We start from the raw sequence: 16,529 nt of genomic DNA on the forward strand, positions 1-16,529 counted from the left end.
CGGTGGAGAGAAGAAAACTTGTTTAAAACAAAAAAACCAAAACAAAACAAAATAAAAAGCCCCAAACAGGAAACCCCAATCAATGTCATAAGAAAGGCTCCCAATTTAACTGTTCCTATTTATCCACCCTTACTGACCACCTGAGACCATTCATTTTAGAGTTTTCTGAGGTGTAAAAGGGGTCAAAGTAGCAGGGGCTGGAATGAATAGGAGCAGGAGCAAGAGAGAGTCAGAAAACATGAAGGAGCCAAGGTGTGCTTGAGAAAAGCAGTGATTCCTCATTTGACAGCTCCCAGGGTCTGATAGAGAGTGCCTAGCAGGTTGGTATGTGGCTTAAACAGAGGCTGCTTTTTGGGAGGTAATAGGTAAGAGTAGCATGAGGAATATAAGAGGATGAGAGTCTAAATTTTTTTTTTTTAAGATTTTTATTGGTGAATTGGGGGGATGGGAACAGTGCTGGGGAATTGGGGGAAGGGGGACAGACAAGTTGCTGTCATTTTGTTCTTCAGTCTAGTTGTGGAGGACGTTGCTTCACTGGCCCAAGTTGGCACCATCATTGCGCTCTTCCCGGGTGAGGCAGATCAGTCGCCGGCTTCTGGACGGCCGCTCACTGCGGCTGCTGGCCACTCACGCTGGCTGCTGGCCGCTCACACTGGCCGCTGGCCACACACGGTAGCCCACGGCAACCCACTGCCACAGGGACTGCAGCCCACGCCGTCGCCGGCGACTCACAGCAGCCCAGCTCCAGGTTAAGCCGCTGTTCAGCATCTTAGCTGTAGAGGGCAGTGTCACTGGCCCTCATATGTGGGATCCGAACCGGGGCCCTCTGGCATCCCAAGCGAGTTCTTAACCATCACGCCACTCGGCCGGCCCGAGAGTCTAAATTTTTAAAGCTTCAGTACTTCAACAGAATGTGTATATATTTGAACTTTCAGAAAGGCTAGTGTTTAAAAAAGGGAGAAACTGGGACACATAAGACTTGGGAAGTCCCACAACCCCTAAGTGCTCCCTGCTCCAGGACGTCCCTTCATGCGCTTGTTGGAGGTCAGACCTTTTCCCCCTGTTACTGGTGCAAAACGATTCCTCACCTCCCCAAAGCTTCTTTCCAAACCAGGATTTTCCCACTTGTCACTGAGCAGTCCTATTCTTTAATGGCCTGTAGACTCATTCCCAGCTCTCCTCTGGGGGGTAAAAATGAAGGAATCCCCTTCTAAGCTGACCCCAGTAACTCAGAATTAAATCAGAGGAGAGGTTGGCAGCCTCCCAGAGATTAAAGCAACTTCAGAGACTAAACCTACCTTTCAAGGATGGAGAGTTTATTCATATATGCCACATTAGGAAAATAAGAATTAAGGGTAGAAATCTCACCCTCTTCCTCGTACCTACTCTACTGCCCAACCAGATTCTAGGCATTGTGTCACTGTCATTGCCATTTTGCTAAATGGAGGCCCCTAGGCACTAATCACACAGGCAAATGACACCATAAAAATGCACCACAACTTTTCTGTTAAAAGCCTCTTTCTCTCTGACTACATTGGCAATTGTCTAGTTAGTTCAATACATTAAAGGCTGCAGCAGCATGCACAAGAATTTCATTGTCTCCAGGAGATGGTGAGTTTTATTTTGTCTTGTCTGGATAGAGGTTTGATTTGTTCTAGAATGTTCCAGGGTAGAAAGAGACTCAGAGAATGCACAGGATGTATAGTTCTATTCGGTGTAATTTTCTCCCTCGTTTTCACCTTCACCATCCAAAAGAGAGAGGAACATACTTGCCTGTAGAACTGAACCTGGAGGCTGGATTATCTGCAGGTTTCTTTGGCTCAGTTGTGGATTGAGAGTCCTAGTCCTTTTTGCCACCTTTCCTATCTGGCTCCTTCCAGTGGTCTTTGTTCCCTCCAACTCCTAGAGCCCGGCTGCAGCTCCCACTTTGGCCTTTTGGGACACTCACCCCATCGGCTTTATTTTCATCTTTCCTTGCAGGCCCCTCCTCAGATGGCTGAGCTGGAACTGCTTTCCCCCCACCACTTGTAGGGGATTGCCGTTCTGTGTCTGAGCTCTGAGAGTGAGCAGGCTTAAAATTTCCCTTTACGCAAGCATTCCCCTTTGGTGGAGGGGCTGGCATTACTTTTAGAGGCTGTTGAGGTTTGGGATGCTTGGAAGTTGGAGAGTGACAATCTCCCTCCTCACTGAGTGTTTCATTTTCTAGAGACTTCTCACTCTCCTTCTCAAATTTCTGCCAGATATGGCTGACCGATGTCCCCATCTGTGGTGACTCACTTCTTATCTTTGATCATCCATCCTGGTCCTGGGTTTCTTCACTTCACCAGGTTAGGTGTCTCTCCTGAGCCCGTCCTTCGTCCTTCTAGTTTTGGCTCATCCAGTTGATGCTGCAATTTCTCCTGTTCCTTCTGTAGCCACTCCTCTACTTCTTGTTCTCTAGTAGCGGTGTCAACAGGCTTTGCCCCCCCAAAGATAGAGGCCCCTTGACTAAAGTGGGAGATGCTAGAGGAATCCTCCTCCTCAGGAGTGCTCTGAGGCTTTAGATTCAGTTTGGGTCTTTGGCGGGAGGCGGGGGAGCAGACCCTCTATCATCATGCCTATAATCATCCCAAGAGTAATCATCCCTGGAGCTCCATGATTGATCATCGCGTCTGTGATGTCTGTCTTCATAGTGGTCCCCGCCCCGCTCTGCAGTCATCATCCCTGCAGTACCCACTACCAAATGCTCCTCTGCCACTGCCTATCCTGGAATCATAGCCTCTATAATAGTCTCTGCTGCCTCTGTCATCATAGTGATGCCGGCCTCGTAGGGATCTATATCCCTGGCACGGGCCTTCACAATAACTGTCCCGATACCCATCACGGTATTGGTCTGAATCATAATAATCTCAATACTTGTCTCCAAAGCTGTCTGTGGCAGGATGGGCCCTCCAGCCTGTATCTGTTTTGTCAGAACCCTGATTTCTATCTCTGCCAAAAGAACGATCATCTCTGTCTTTATCCTGTGCTTGACCAGCAACATCCACTCGAATTCTGTTACCTAGAGACTCTTCATTGAGGCTCAGGGCATTGAACAAGGAATCCAGGTCCTTACGCTCAGTGTAACCAGAACCTTTCAACCTCTCTGGAATGCTGGGTTCACATGGTAAACACACTGCCCTGACATTTAATCCTTTAAAGAATTCCTTAATGGAGTCTTCTTTCACATCATAGGGAAGGTTCCCTAGAAAAGCAGTGTAGGGTGATAATTTGGGAAGATGGTTCCTGTCAATATTGGGTGTGTGAGCAGCCCATGGAGCAGTGGGCAGGATGGAACCATCAGTGGACGTGCCCTATACTCATTGTCACCATTACTGTGCCAAGGGGTTGAAACATCTTCTAGGTCGTCTATTTCATCAGCCCAGCTGACTGGTTTGGGGACATAAGTGCTTCCTCTACCAGTCCCTCCATTTTCAGCCAGGAGGTCTGTTTTAGGGAGATAGTCTTCCCCTTCTTATTCTTTTCTGCTGAGGCTGCCCTGTTGGAGGAGAGAGAGAACACAAAGGCTTTTTTTTTGGTGTGTGGACATACCTTTTCATTTTCTTGGGTAAATATCTAGGCCAATGATACTTTAACCTTTTAGGATCACAGATATTATACATAAGAATCATTTTTTGGGCAAAAACACCTTTGAATTTTTATTATTATGTCTTTGAATGGATCATGTTAATAGGACCCTTCAAGGCATTTAAAGAATACAAGACTTTTTCACCGTAGTTTTCAGGGTTGGTCACTTGTTAGCTTAGTTTGTTTTTTCTTCTATTGATGAATCTTCCTTCAATAATTTTTCACTTGACAAATAGTTATTATCATGGGAGTGGGACATGGGATGAATAAGACAACACAACTGCAGAACTTCAAGCTGGAAGAGACCCTTGAGATCACCTAATTCAGTTCTCTTGCTTTATAGAAAAGAAAGCCAGGTCCAGAAGGAAGATGAGATTTACCAAAGGCCACTCAGCCCCTAGGGAAGTTAAGTGAGCAGAGAAACTTATGTGCCTGTGTCATTTAAAGTCTCCTAGTAATGAGGTATCTACAGATGCAGCAGTGCAGAAGGTGAGTGAACAGCATTGTATTCCCGCCATGCTGTAGGGTTCTTAGGACACTCTTTCCCCTCCCAGGTTATCCCGTTTAATCCTTCTACAACTCTGTGAAGTAGGTAGGGATTAAGTAAGTACTCGTAGTTCAGGGTCCCCTGGCCAATGATTGAAGAGCCCAGGCTCAGAGCCAGGCCTTCTGACCTGTTCCACCTCGCACCCCCCTCCTTCCATGCCCATCACCACTGCCTTAGCTCAGGCCTCCCGGATTCTCCTCCTGCCTCCAGCTGGGCCTGTCCTCAGATCTTCCTTTTCTCCACACCAGCCCAGCCTTAATCTTGTCATCTGCTTCCTTAAAGCCTTGCTCTGGCTTCTGGTTGCCTGTAGGTTGAGATTCAGACTAGAAGCCCTTCTGAATCTGCCCCCATTTAGCTGTCCAGTCCTGGGCTTACTCTCTAAGCTGCCTTCCTGCTCTCTCTACTATACAACTTGCTCCTCAACTCAAACATTCCTTCCATCTTTATGGATTCTGTGCAGACCTCACCTCTTCTAGGGAGCTTCCCTTGACCCCACACAGGAAGGGGGTTGGCTGCCCCTTTCCTGTAGTGCCCTGTGGCCCCCACTGTAGTATTCACCCCACACTTATCTCTTGTTGGTCTCTCCTAAAGACCCCATGAAGTCCTTGTGGGCAGGGCCAGTGTCTTTGGTCTTGGTGTCCTCAGCACCTGGCAGGGTCCCGGGCATGTAGTTTGTTGAATACATGAGAGAATGAGCAATTTAACTGCGACACGACGTAATGTAACTGACTTGTTGATGAGAAAGACCATTCAGGATGGTCTCATGGGTGAGAGTTGATGTGAGACCAAATCTTGGTTTTCTTCAACTTATGTTTTATTCAGCCTGCCTGTCTGAAAGGGGTAGAGAGACACAAATACCTCGCCTTTATGTTTGGAGAGGTAGTATAATTGGGGGGCGCACACCCAGGAAGTAAGAAACCTGAGCTTTGGTCTGGGGTCCACCTTCAGTCCACTGTGTGAACAGAGGTAAGGCACTTGCCTCTCACATTTGTTAAAGGTGGGGTCAGGATGTGGGCTTGTTATTGGATATGGGGTTTGTTATAACAATCAGTGACATCACATGTACACATACTTTGATAGGAATAAAGTGCTGCATCCGTGTGTATCAAATGTAACCTTTTTTGTGTCCCTCAGTCATCTCCAGCCAGGGATCTAATTGTGCCTTGAAAGCTACAGGCAAATTCCAGGCTGAATTTCTTCTGTGAGATTCGATCCAAGTAGGAGATACGGGGGAAATGATCACTTGGAACACCCCTTAAACCCTGTTGCATCAAACCTTTTCAATGATAGAAATTTCTGGATCACTGCTTATTCAAGCAATTTCTAAAACAACGCGACTCAAGGCAACCGCAACACTGGGATACTAAGTTATTACCTTGGCATTTGCAATAATGACAGTTTCATTGTGGCTGTGGTCATGACGGTTGACCTGTGGCAGTTACAGAAAGGAGTTGTTCAGAAAATAAGATACTGCCCATGATTTCTCTATGAGACCTACTCCTTACTACCCTATTTAAATTGCATCTTGCACCTTCCTGGCCTGCACCTTCCTTACCTTGCTCTATTTTCCCCATAGCACCTGTCATCTTGTAACAGATTACATAACTTTGCTTTCTTATTATGTTTTTATTGTCTATTATATCTCCTCCTACCCTGCCTGTGCCATGTAAGCTCTCCAAGAGCAGGGGAGTTTTATTTACTAATCCCATTCCCTCCCTAGCCTAAGAATAATACCTGGCACTTAGAGGCTGCTCACTAAATATTTCTGGAAGGACTAGATGAATTGTTAATAAAAAATGCCAAGCTTAGACATTGTTACATGGCGGCATTTGTTTCTTCTCTGAGCCCATCTAGGATGTGAATGATATGTGACTCCAGGATCTGAGTTTTGTGGTTCAGGGAGCTAAAATGAAAGTACAAGATGTTAGAAGATCGTGGCATCGGCCTCTGCTCCTGTGTGATTCTTGGAGGTAAAAGAAGGTGCGGAGCCTGGGCAGCTCCCCCAGCCCAGGCATCAGTGACTCTTATTGTGGCCTGGCTCTGATTGTGGCCAGTCTAGTTGGACTGTCTTTGGCGGACACCTGAGCTGTGTATCTGGTGGGACCTTGATGTTGGATAAGGAGCAGGAAGGGCTAGGTCCCACTTGGTCCCTTGAAACCAGGGCCCCAAAGACTGGGACAGCCACTTACTTGTCCAGCAACAGGGAATTAGTGAGCAAATTCGGCTACATCCTCCCCTACTATGAGGACCATCTCTGTGTGCTGTTACAGAGAAATCTCAAGGATATGGGGAAAAAGCAGGGTGCAGAAAGTGCATATAGTTGCTACCTTTTGTGTAAGAAAAGGGGAGAGTAAATATTTCATATTTACTGTAGTTGCATAAAAATACTGGAAGGATAAACAAATAGAAAACCTAATAAAATGATTACCTACGAGTGCAGGTGGAGAATAGGGTTGAGTGGGTAGAGGGTGTGAGGTTGAGACCCATGTTATAGGAGATGATGGAGGGGTGATGGAGCGTGGAGGTTCCAGGAAGGACAGGTCCAGTTGTCTGAGGGAGTCCACCTGAGCTGATTCTGCATCTATGCCTAAGGGCTTCAGGGGTGGATGGAGGAGGGAAAGGTATAGATGGAGGTGGGAGGAGTGCATCCTAGATAGAAATGCATTTTCAGAAATGAGAAAGACCATGGTGAACTGGAAGCTTCAGAATAATTCCACTTGGCTGGAGGTCAGGGTGTATTTTTAATTAAGGGGCACTGACATGGGATGGGGTAGCTGGGGAATAGTGAGAGCTGAGAGTGTAAAATAAAGCAGGATGCTGGTGACACAGAACCATGTTTCTCAAGGTAAAGAGTTTGGATGTTATCTTTTGAGGAGCTGGTTGTAAATTGGAGTCTGGCGTAATGACATTGGTGTTCTGGAAGATTACATGGGTATTGGGGAAGAGAGGATAATTAGCAGAGGTGTGTGTGCATGCATGTGTGCGTGTGCGTGCGTGCATGTGTGTGTGTGTGTGTGTGCGCGCGCGTGCGTGTGCATGTGTACAGGTGTGCACCTAGAGGTAGTGATGTCAGTTAGGAGGCCCCCCCCGCACTCAGGTAATGAGCATCTGAAGTGAGGAAGCACCATAGCACAACAGTTGAAGGTAGGTATTGGAGTAGGAGTGCCTGGGCTTGCATCCTGGCTCCCTGCTTGCTTGCTAGCTGTGTAGCCTTGGGCAAGTTGCTTAACCTCTGTGCACATCCATTTCTTTGGGTGTAAAATGGGGCTGAAAGGTCATCTACATCATGTGTTATTGTGAGGAGTAAGTGAGATCATGTATGTTAAGTGGCCTTAAATGTTAGCTACTTGTATTAAGGTGGTGGCAGTGGTGATGGAGGGGAGGAGCCCGACGAGAGATGTTAGAAGAAAGGGATGAGCAGGAATAGCCAACAAAGTCTCCATGCCTCCTAATCTCAGGTGCTGGGAGGATACCGGAACGGGAAGGTCAGGGTGATGCTCTTCAGTGGTGTGGGTGTGGCTAGGAGCCAGCACTCAATCCACATCAGATTAGCAGTTTGTTAAAAGGATGAAAAGGGGTTAGGAAAGGAAAAAGCACAGCACAGAGAAGCCCCCCACCCCCCCACTTTGATTTCCCAATTCAGGGAACCCATTGTGGTTCATAGAGGCCCAAACTAACCTATATTTTCAATCTAAATATTTAACACTGTGCCTAACTTCTCTAACATAATTAGGGGAGAGAGAATTATGTGTCAAGTGTGCATGTAAGTGAGGAAAGGCTGGGGATAAAGACATTGCCTTGAGCATATCACGGCGCTTTCTCAAAAGAAATTTCCTTTGTCCAAAATGTAGAGAATTGAATTAGATAGTTTTAATTAAAAACCCCATGGGTTTTTAATTAAGGCCCCTGAGATTTCAGAGATTTTTTTTCTTTCTTTCATATTGAAGTTAGCATGTAAAACATATCACCTCATGGTGGGAATGTAAAAACGGTACCCACCTCTATGGAGGAGTTTTGGCAATATCTAGCAAAATTACATGTGCATTATTTTTTGACCAAACAACCCTTTTCATGAGCTCTATCCCAAAGATACACAGTCAAAAATAAGAAAAGACATATGCATAAGGCTTTCCGTACTGGCATTTTGTAATAGCAAAGACTGGAAACAACCCAAATGACCATCAATAGTTGAAGCAATTACAGGACATCCATACACTGGGATTCTCTGTAGCTATAAAAAGCAAGTAGGGTGATCTGTGTATATACTGCTATGGGATGATTTCTGTGGTATATTGTTAAGGGAAAAAGGCAGGGTGCAGAAAAAACAGATAGCATGGTTTCCTCTATTCTGGAAATACATATGCATTTGTTTATAATTAAAAGAAATGGCAGAGTAAATTGATAAAAATGATTACCTGTACACGGAGGGAGGAAATGGATGGATTGGTCAGGGATAGAAGCTAGATTTTTCTAAATGTATTTTGCATGTTAGACTTGACTTTGGAACCCCATAGACGTTTTTCTTAACTATAAACAAAATGTAATTAAAATAGAACCCCCCCAAATCAAGAGCAAAATGAAGCAAATTTTAAATTTTATTTATCAAGTTGGTAGTTTAACCACACACAATTATTTCAGGCAACTTTAAAACACAATAATTTGATTATACATCTATAGTAGACTCTATCTTAAGGTCAAAACAAATTCCAAATAATTCTTAAGCTGTTTTTAGTAATATTGTTAGTAATCATATAGGTATTACTATTCTGAATCATATATATATATATATATATATATATATATAAATAATTACGTTAAAATAATCAGAAACCAATGTTTTTAGTATATAAAAAAGAGAGAAGTTTTATAATCAATGATATTAAGTAAAAATCTTGTAATTTGAATTGGAAATGTCAGTATGAACTCTTGTTATATTTTTTCTTTAACAAATAAAGTATTTCCTAACTCTGCCCACTGAAAAGTCAGAAATAATGACAACTCAGTAGCAATAGCACCTGTAACATCCAAATTGTGGCTTTTAAATATAATTTCCCATGAAAAGGAACTAAGATTCCTCAGAAAAATGGCTGATTACAGGTCTGGAACAGGAAATGTACAAAATGGGTTGGAATATCTTGTATCAGAAAGCAAAGAAGCTTTCAAAGACCACTTTGTCCTCTCAAAGGGATTCAGGAGCTAAGTTGAAGGACCTCCCGTTGTCCAAATATGGAAGAATTTGAGCATGAAAAAGAAAAACTATAGTGGATTAACATACATCATACATCAAATATATTAAAATCCCTGGGTAAAAAATTCAGTGGTCTCCACTGGAAGATGTTGGAGAACCAACTCATTCTGAAAACTGGTCAAGGAAGGAAAAGAATCAGACATTTATTCTGCCCTTTCTTACTAGTTACCTTAGGGTACCCAAATTGTTGATGAGGAAAAGTTCTTCTTTATAGAAGAATCCCATCCAATAAATAAAGAAGGAATTATAGAATTGGAACATCACCACTTTGCATCTCCTATAGTGAAATAATGAGTTTAGACTCATTATAATTAATGAGTTTAGACTTATTATAAAACATGATTATTAAATGGCTGCTGAAACATTAGGTCAAGCTGATGGGAAACTTTATAATGGTTGCATTAGGCTGATGACATTCAAACCCACTGATCAATCTTAATGTGACAGAAGAGAAAGACTCCAGGCATCATGTGCCTATTGAGGTGATGCAGCGGGAAGTACACAGCACTATCAGAAATAGAACCTGAATCTTTGCCAGGCTCAAGATCTAACTACCAGTTTATAGAAAATACAGGGGACAGAGGCACATGTCAAAACAACACCATGGAGATAAAAATCAACCAGCTGGAATGTGGGACATTCTTCAGACCAGGAGACCTGGTTTCTTTAACAAATACATTTTTGTAAGAATAAGAATAGCAGGAGGGGTTATCTATAGACTAAAAGAGATTAAAAATACTTATCAGCAAAATGCAGTCTATGATCTTCGGATCCTCGTTCAAACCAACTAAAAAAAATCATGAGATTTATTTAGAAGACACTTGAACACATTGGATAGTGAGGCTAAACAATTATTCATGTATTAATTTATTTTGTTATTTATTTATAGTTGTGATAATGATACTGTGATTATGTTAAAATTTAAAAACAGTTACTCTATTTTAGAGCTATGTACTAAAGTATTTATAGATGAACTGATGTATCTGGAATTGGCTTCAAAAAATAGTATGGAGGGTGAGGATGGGTAGTGGGTACAGAGTAAATAAGATTGATCAAAAGTTAATAATTGTTGAAGCTGAGTGATGGGGACATGGGATGTCATTATACCGTCTTCTCTACCTTTGTATAATTAGAAAATGTCCATAATAAAAGTAAAATAAGTAAAACCTCCAGCTCAGTCAGTTGTTCAGTCCTGTTTTCAGCTGTCTCTGAATTTAATTTTGGGCTGTGGAGTACACCCTTGAAATCACCTGGGTAGCGATTAGAAGGGCTAGGATGTTAACTCACATCTCTCTGGCCCCAAAGGTCAATGTCTTGCATCTTACTCTGTAGAATTTATGACTTTCTGTGGCTCAAACTATTGTGGGATTGTTTAGATTGAGGGTTCATTGAGTTCCACAAGCAGCCATCATATAAACTTGGGAAAATGGGAGCAAAAGCAAAACAAAAACCAAAAATCAGAACCAAAACATCGAAGCTGGTCTTCCTCTGAAGGAGAGAAATTTACCCAAGTGAAAGGCAGGAAGATCGAAAGACTGCATACCTCCCGCCTGGACCTGGTTGGGCCTTTCCTATTGTACCATCCTGGGTTTGGGGTTGGGAGACCTGTGTTCAAGTAGCACTGCCTGTCACTCACTAGCTTTGTGACCTTGCTGTCCTATCCCTCAGTTTCTTCAACCAACCTCATGTGGTTGTTGGGAGGATTACATGAGCTTACAAGGCCTCCGATGTATATTTAGAAGAGAAAGCGGAAGCATGGTTCACGAGGTTCCTAAGAATCCCAAAGCTGGCCTGGGGATTGAGCGTTTGGAAGTGCCTTATGACACAGACACCTCTTTTCCCTGCAGCCCTTGCACATTCGTCAGCACTTTCTCCAGGACCTGGAGGGGCAGCGTCGCCTACGTTTGCAATGGCCATTTAGGAGGCTCAGTGCTCTAAGGCGGCCTATTTCCCACCTGGCCAGGTTTTATTTTGTTATGTGGCTCGATAGCCAAGGGCAGCTGGAGAAGACCCTTGTTAGATGGGTCCATGTAAAAGTCCAGCTGGATAGCTGGAGGCCAACTTTAACTGCGCCGCCATCTTTGAGATGGGGAGGAAAAGGTGAAATTGTTTATCTTTTCTGAGGAAAGCACCACATTTTCTCCCTTCTGTCCTGTTTACCTTTTACAGCCATAACTCACCCCCGTTTTCCCCACTAAATCTCAAAACACACAGGGCTCCACCCTGCAATGTGGATCTTTGCTGGAACCCTTTAAGAGTTCTTGGCCAGTGCCCTTGGTTGAGTCACTTGGTCACCTGGGAGGTGTCCGGGAGCCATACCTTGTGGCCTTTGATCCCTGGGAGTCCAGCTCACTTTCCCCCTCTGCATGTGGCCTGCCACTTGCCAGGGCTTGGGTGTGAGGCAGCCGGAGGCCCTGGGCGGTTCAGCCAGAGGGAGCCCTGATTTACGAACTGTCCATATTTAACCGAGGCTACAGCACTTTTATTAATAGAACATGCTGCATTTCCTTTTTATAAAAATATAAAGATCATTGCACTCAGGAAAATGCCCGGTGACTTTCTGTCTTTAGGGCATGTTCATCACCAGGCTAAAATTAAAAGTGAGGTCAGGCTCTTCTTGAGTCTATTTTTAACTGAGTTTTTAGCATATGAATGTGAACGTGAAGTCTTTCTTTAGATCTCCCTTAACTCAATTACTTACTTATGCCAAGCATCCCGCCTGGAATCCTGAGCTGTGGCTGGGTCTACCTATAGTAGGAGGCTGAAAAGGAAGTTAGGGACTATTAGCCTTATCCCCTGCTGAGTTTGTGTGTCTCCACCCATGCCAGCTTCACTTACTGGGGGGAAAAGTTAAGGTGGAAATAGCTATTATACGGGGAAAACACAAAACAAAACAAAAAAGAGAAAAAATAACCAACCAACCAACTTATGGCCATCTTGTGATGTTAAGTAGCCCTAGTTGGTATGTATTTTTCTAGGGGCACCCATTTTGAAGCAGGAACTTGGGTTGAAGGGGAAACGCTGGATTGTAGGGGAGACTTTGTCATTCTAGCAGAAAGTGCGAATGGCCCTGGCAAACCGCCAGGGACTTGGGACAACAGGTGGAGGGAGGGAGAGGGAAAAAAAAAATAAAACATAACAAGTGTCATTCCTGTCCAGAGAGTTCACGTTGAGTGATGAGAATGCTAGGGAAAACTTTCAGAAACCCTCTTAAATTCCCTCTTTGAAATCTTTTTAAAGTCTGCTCTTTGAGGCCTGCGAAAGGAGGGGAGGCCAGAGGGCAGAGTTGGTCCTAAATCTTAAGATTCTTTGGCCTAAAGTTTCACTTGAAGGCAGGAACTGCCTGACAAAGGCTCTTTTTGAACTTCTGAGGGCAGTTCCCGATGGGCCGCGTTTTTCGAGTAAAACTCTTTTTAAAAAAGCTTCTGTATCGTGATAAGTGCTCAACTTTTTTTTTTTAATTAATTTTTAAAATGGAGATGTTATGTGAAACATATTGACAGTTCGTTCCAGTCGGGCCGTTTTTCTTTCCACTTTTACATGAATGTGTATATTCATTCAGTTCCTGTTGTCCTGAACACTTGTTTAAGGCATTGTCACCTTTAAGCAGAGGAAAAACTTCCTGCTATTTTTTTTTTGGTATGGCAGCAAAGCCATTTTTGAGGATAAGCGGAAGATTAATTTAAAATGCCAATTACTTTTGCTGATCTGTTGATGGTGAGGTTGTTTGTGGCTAGAGAACTTTGACAATGTTTCCAGATAGAGTCTGAGGGAAAGGTGTGTGTGTGTGTGTGTGTGTGTGTGTGTGTGTGTGTGTGTGTGTGAGAGAGAGAGAGAGAGGGTGGTCATTTATGGTCATTTTACTTTTGGGGACGAGGAATGATATTTAAACACTAAGTTCCTTCCATATGTTATTTGCATTTTTTGTTAAAAGCAATCAGAATGAAGTATGATGTGTTTATAGGCCATTACCCTCTGTGTGAAAAACCTCTTGTGGGTTTTTGCCTGCAGTTCAGCAAACCACTTACATGCTTTAATGATCTTTTCAATAAAACTTTGGATTTGCTTATAACACTTTGAGGCTCAGAAGGTTGTTTTCAATTCTGAAAACTTTTCACGTTCATTTGGTTGCAGTAAATTTTAAGGGACTGGCTCTCCCAGCCAAGCTGATAGTTTTTGCTGTGTCCATTTAGTAAAACAAGGTAAAGGTAGAGGTGGGGAAAGGTATAATATATGCCACAGCCCTCAAGCACTGTGACTGCAAGATGCTCTCCCGACTTCTGGATAAGGCAGTTGCTTTGGACCTGGTGAATGGACAAACCCCTGATAAACAGCGTTGTGGAATTCAAAATAATATGCCATTTCTCTGAAAGCATTTGATTTTACCATATTTAGTTGTTCAAATATGTTTGTCTTGATTTTTATCTTGACTCAGCTTTATTCATGGGTGAGTCTAAGGATTCATCTCCTTGAAACCTGTTAGCATCTTGTTAGGTTGTTCCTGCTACGGAGAACAGTTTTGTCTTGTTTTTCTGTATCTCACTTTGACCCTTTAGGGAGTCTAAGGATTTCACATCTTGGAGTTTAAGGGTGAATCCAAGAAATGGTCAAGATTATTTATCTCTTTCTCAGGGACTATTGGGTGGCACTTGGCACAGATAGACAAGGAAGTGAAGAATGTGGCACATCCTTAAATTGTCCCCTGAGGTGAGGTCTGAGCCTTAATTTTTCATAACTGGACTGTGTGAAAAGTCCCTGTTATTTGCCTTTGCTTCTTTCGCTGTTATTATGCTTTGTAGGATTGAGGTTAGACCTAGAATCGCCAGTGTTCCTCTCAGCTGGAGTTCCCTAGCACAGCTCGAGGCTGCTGGTGCTAACACTGGGAGTCTGGCTCAGAGAACACTTAAATATACTAGAACCATCCCTGTTGCAGACTTTCTCCTGAATGCTCACAGCTCATGAAAATATGGTTTATTCTCATCAGCCCTTTAACACATACTTCCCTCTCTCCAGGTTTTATTTATAACAGGTCTACTGTAAAGCATAAAGGGAGATTTTTGAAAGAAAAAGCAATTACCAGTAATCTCTTTGTCAGACTCAATGATTTGCCTATTTTGTCTTCATTCCTTTTATGTTCGATCATGCACATATATTTTGAAATATCACATGCAACTTTACCTTCTGTTTTTTCTACTTAATATATTGTAAAAAATTTATTTTTGCAGCTGCGTCATCTTCATAATTGAATTTTCTATGACTGCTTGATAGTCCACTGAGCTGATCTACCAAAATTTATCTAATTATTCATCAACTGATGGACAATTATGATATCAGTTTTTCACTCTCATCAATGCTACAGCAACGGATATCTTCATGCATTGTAGCTTTGGAATTTCTCCCAAGAATGGGATTACTAGGTTAGAAGGTATCAATATTTTTATTGCTCTTGGTATATTTGTCATACTGCTTTACAATAAAATTGTACCAGTTTTCAAGGTCAGCAGTAACTTATGAAGTTTCAATGAAAATTATGAGAGTTTCATGAGAGGATATGAGAACCGCTTTCTCTGGGTTTGAATTCCAGCTTTGCCCCTTGCCAGTCATCAGCTGTGTGACCTCGGAAAAGTTCTTCAACCTCCCTGGCCTCAGTTACTGCCTCTATAAAATGGGGGTAACCACAGCACCTACCTTAGGAATGAGTTAGTTAATATTTGTAGAGTGCCTATGCAAGTATTATGCACTGTTTTTGTTAACAAACACATCTCTCTAGTTCAAGATTAAAATAAATAATTTAATAGAAATAGTGACTTTTAAAAATCTTTTTTACATGTTTATTAACAGTATTTCTAAGACTCCCTTTTAAGTCTCTGTTTTGGAAAGGATGGATTCTAAGTATTAATTTACAGAACCTCCACTCTGGTGGGGTTATTCGTATTTTTTAGGACCGCCTCCTTCCGAATGCCATTAGGGTCTGTCTGAAGATCAACTGTTAGCTGGCCGCAAGGTGCAGAGGCTGAGAGCTCATCTCCAGGAATTCGAATGCTTACATCAGCCCCCACCCCCACCCCGGTGGGGTGGTCAAACACGTGGATATGTAGGGCCTGTTATCAGGCATTCTTCTTCGTCTCTAGTTAGATACTTGTTAATGCACAATCCCTGTTCCATGTCTGAGACTGCTTTTACCTGGGGAATCTCAGGGGACCCTCCTCGCTGCTTACTGCGTTCCTTAGTGCACATGGAGCGGGTCCTCCCAAGCCGGGTGGCGATATCTGGGACCCTGCGGGTGGGGGCAGTGGTGAGGCTTCAGCCGGACCGGCGCTGGCCAGAGGGCGGGAGAGGTGGCAGCCCTTGTCACGTTATGGCTCTATCAGCTTTTCGCTTCTTAATCCTGGTTGTTTCTGCTGAGCTCTCCAAATAATTCAATCTTTGTGTGCGTTTAAAACTTTAGAAACCTGAGAAATCACAGTGAGCCGGTAGCGGGGAGGCTCCCCGCGCAGAGTGTCACCGGCGCCAGGACCCTGCGTCTCCGCCGAGCGGAGTCCGCCTCTCCTGAATAGCTGCTGCCCTCTCTCGGACCCGCCGAGCTTTCGGGGTCGTCCGCCCAAAGCCTCGGGGCCAGTGTGCTACACCTGGGCCATCTTCAGGGAGGGTGCCCGCCCGCCTGTGCAGTCTGCGCGCCCCCAAAGATGCTCCGTTGGTAACTTCTGTCCCCTGCGTGGAGACTTTTCCAGGCCTGGGCGGTCACAGCGGCCCCCTGAGAGATGGTCGGTTCTCCTACCGTGGGAAAGCCGGCTTCTTTCTCTTGCAGCGCCAGTGCCCCTAACATACTGGGATGTCCTGTGGACCTGAACCTTCTCGGTTTTTCAAATAGTGCTTAAGGCGTGGGAGAGTAGGAAAAACCTCTCACGGGTCCACTCTCCAAAGTCCATTGCTGTTGGGGATAGTCCTTTTGTTTTCTTCTATACATAAATTAGGTTTTTTCTTCTTTCTTTTTTCTTTCTTTCTTTCTTTTTTTTTTTTTTTTAAAGATTTTTATTGGGGAATTGGAGGGATGGGAACTGTGCTGGGGAATTGGGGGAAGGGGAACAGACAAGTTGCTGTCGTTTTGTTCTTCAGTCTAGTTGTGGA

At 43.6% G+C, this 16,529-nt stretch overlaps 1 protein-coding gene and 1 pseudogene across 1 annotated transcript in view; one reads left to right on the forward strand and one right to left on the reverse strand.

Moving 5' to 3' along the window:
- RBM20 (RNA binding motif protein 20) overlaps positions 1-16,529 on the forward strand; it is a 191,062-nt gene that overhangs the window by 12,530 nt on the left and 162,003 nt on the right. The window lies entirely within an intron of this gene.
- Positions 1,708-16,529, reverse strand: part of LOC109384882 (eukaryotic translation initiation factor 4B pseudogene) — a 39,671-nt pseudogene continuing 24,849 nt past the window's right edge.

The sequence above is a fragment of the Hipposideros armiger genome, unplaced genomic scaffold (genome assembly GCF_001890085.2).
Source record: "Hipposideros armiger isolate ML-2016 unplaced genomic scaffold, ASM189008v1 scaffold_105, whole genome shotgun sequence".
NCBI lineage: Eukaryota > Metazoa > Chordata > Mammalia > Chiroptera > Hipposideridae > Hipposideros > Hipposideros armiger.